The following is a 3,496-nucleotide window of genomic DNA, read 5'->3' as shown; positions in this document are numbered from 1 at the left end:
AGGGGCGGGCCTCCATGAGAAATGTTGATCTTGGGCTTATGGGCTGGGCTTGGAGGAGGACGTTCACGGTTTGCCCCGGTGTAATTAGGAGGATTTTGGTGGTGAATGGTTTGACGTAGAGGGCGTCGACTTCGACGACCGTAAGAGAGTGGTTAGCGATGCTGAAGAAGAGCTCGTCGTTGAGTGCAGCGTTGACTATTCGCAGGAGGTAGGTCTTTCCTGGGATCACCTTCAGCTTGAATGTGTCTATAATATGTCCAAATTAAGCACGGGTAAATTTCACGAAATTGCTATGAAATAATAGTTTTTTTTTTTAATTTTCATGCAGAGCTACACGATATACTATTTTTATTCAGAGAAAATCTAAAATGAGTTTTTTACGTTATCGTAAAATAATACGTGCTTCATAAATTTTAGTTTGAGAAGTTTATAGAAGACAATTTATGACAATTATTCTTTGTACTTAAAGAAAATACCTTCTGCTGAGCAATTGTACAAAGGGCCGGGCAGCCCATTAATAGTGAAGGCCTCAGATACATTTGGGGCTGCACCGGTCTGAAGAGCCTGAGAAATAACTGCCTCAGCGTCTTCATTAAACCACTCGCCTACATTAAAAAAAAGAAACTTAAATCATTAATATTGATGATAATGCTATACTCTGAGGGGGCAAAAATTGAAGGATGAATTCTAATTACCAAAGATAATGGGGAGCTCTTTGAAAGGCTTTGGAAATGGATATGGGCTTCCGTGCTTCGGAAGAATAATGATCGGCCCATGGACCGTAACTCTGAGCCACGAAATGTGAGCGTGATACAATAAAGTCCCTCTCTGGCCTGTAATTGTAAAATCATATACATAACTCTGGCCAGTTCTTATTGGGCATTGAGCAATGTAAGCTGGGCCGTCGTACCATCCACTCCGTAGTTGCCTAATGCCGTGCCTGTTATTATTTTTCATAATTTCCACACAATTCATCACTGCATCAAAGTGAATTATAAGAAGGAAAATATTAGTGGTATTTTTTATTTCCATACCAGTGAATGGTGATGTTGTTTTGAACGTGGTTGGTGACTTTCACTATAACTCGATCGCCTTCTCGAGCTATGAGCTTTGGTCCTGGATATTGTCCGTTAACAGTCACTATGCTCTTGGTGTGGCATAATCTTGTCACATTTTTCAGGATTATCTATAATAAATTTATAAATCAAGATAAAATATATGTATTAGCATTTGAAGTAAAGACTAGAATACAAAGTATATCACAACACCTTCCATGTAAACAAGATGCTCTGAATCATACAGAGACAAGTCCACATAGCTTAGAGTACATGCAGAATATTCAGATATGATTTCTGTCCTAAAGAATAGTGATGTTCAGACACTTGAGTCCGTAGGCTTCAACTACAACCAAGTAATGCATAGGAAGCAATTTTTACCCCTCGCATGTTAACCTAAGTCTCATTAGGATTACTCGAAGGAAAAAAAAAAGATAACACAAAAATAGGGATAGAACCTACATCAAACTTGTAGTGCCTTGTTATGGCTAAGGAAAACTGTGGCAATGCCAAGAAAACACTCAATGCAAGAAGTAGAGATGCCATTGAGACACCAGATGAATGAAGAGAAGCACTCATTCTCTTGTCATGCAACAAGAGATATTTTATCTTATTGACCTTGGCTCCGTAAGTTTGAAAAGGTTAGGGATCAGCCTAAATAGAGGTGAGCTTGGTTGATTAGGTGATGATTTGATGAATAGAAATAATATTTGACCTTCTATATTGTCTTGTCAGATCCATCGTAGGGTCGGTCGAGCTTAATTTTAGAGTGCTAATAAAGTAAAATTCACTTTATTTTTGTTATTTTTCCTTCCTTTTTTTTTTGGTTATGTGGGTAGTGGTTTCTTATGTGCAAACATGACAGCTATCATTCTAGATGATGCAAAATGATGTCTTTCAACGTATACATGGCTGAATCTATGCCTCATGAAATCATAAAAAAGCTTTTTGTTTCTTTTCTATCACATTTTCCATCTTGCTTAGTTCTCTCAAAAAGGAATAAGTGTAGCTGCTACGTTCTTTCATTTTTCTTAATAGGACCAAAGTGACCAACATTTCAAAGGCTAGCAATCTTATCTCGAATTCTCAAAATTTCTAAGAAAACAACGAGTGCAACAGTGACAAGCGAACTGTTAGAGATCAAGGAGGAGGAGAAACCCGTTCCAACTTTTGATATAGGAGAAGCACTCACAAAACATATATGAGATACAATACATGAGTTGCCATCTCATTTGGCGAAATGAGTAATCAAAACATAAAGGTAATTATACCAATTAATTGTGGTAAAATGACCACATTGGCATATTTTTTCGAGGCTTGGTGACATATTGGTATATTTTCTTTTAGTTTTATCAGATTGGTATATTTTTTCAACTCCGGCGTCATATAGGCTTTAAATTTGACCGGAATTACTGTTCCGGCCAGGGCTGATGGGATTTTGGCCGGAACAGTAACTAAATTTTACCGGAACAGTAACGCTGGCCAAATTTAAGGCCTATATGGCGCCGAAGTTGAAAAATATACCAATCTGACAAAACTAAAAGAAAATATATCAACATGTCACCAAACCTCGAAAAATATATATCAATCTGATTATTTTGCCAATTAATTGCTGTAGTACGGCAAACATGATCACGAGCCTCACTCTCGGTGGTTTTGTATTATTCTACCTCTATTTTCAATGAATCAAAACGGGTATATTGAATTCATAACTTTGATCTCCATATCCATATGTGTACATAATTTGTGTGTTCACATAATGCATGCAGATACTAAATATCAAATAATCAATGTCCACTTGAGAACAGGTTAACCCTACCCTCATGTGTTCTAGCTTAGAAGTACATAAATTTGTTGTAGGGTTATTCACACTTTGATGAAGTCCACTACACACACCCCTAGTAGTCCTTAAGGGGGCCCAACAATTAAATATCTTGGCCGCAAAGGGATAGCCAACAGGTTAGTCAAGCAATCGCCCAATCCCAATTTATTACTACTTTATTATAACTCAAAATATTGCATTAGTACTCATTAATTTCAGCGAGGCACTACAAAATATGAGGAGCTATGATCTTTGGTACTTTTGAGGGAGATATTCCCACCATCTGATCAAGAGAATCTAGGGGTACTTGCACGTTGCTTGTTCATAACTTTGTAAGATTGAGATTGGCCATCTGAGTAAAAGATGAGGAGGTCATAGGCTTCACTTAGATTAATTTACCAACTATTTGTCAGTGGTTTGGTGGACGGAGAGGCACCAAAATGTTGCCTCTAACCCCATCATTTCCGAAGGCAACATGTTTGAGACTTTGGTTTTTAGCCTTGGTGCATCCGCAACCATGATGCCTAATTTGGTGAAAAGTAACTGTGAAAATTACTCAACTAGGAAAAAAATAGATAGAGGGTATTCGTAAATAGAAAGAAAGAGAGGTGTAGAGTAA

The 3,496-nt window shown here is 37.6% G+C and overlaps 1 pseudogene; it reads right to left on the bottom strand.

Moving 5' to 3' along the window:
* LOC109820278 overlaps positions 1-1,666 on the bottom strand; it is a 2,678-nt pseudogene extending 1,012 nt beyond the window's left edge.

This window comes from Asparagus officinalis, chromosome 8, assembly GCF_001876935.1.
Source record: "Asparagus officinalis chromosome 8, Aspof.V1, whole genome shotgun sequence".
Lineage (NCBI taxonomy): Eukaryota > Viridiplantae > Streptophyta > Magnoliopsida > Asparagales > Asparagaceae > Asparagus > Asparagus officinalis.
This window is presented reverse-complemented; position numbering and strand designations above follow the sequence as displayed.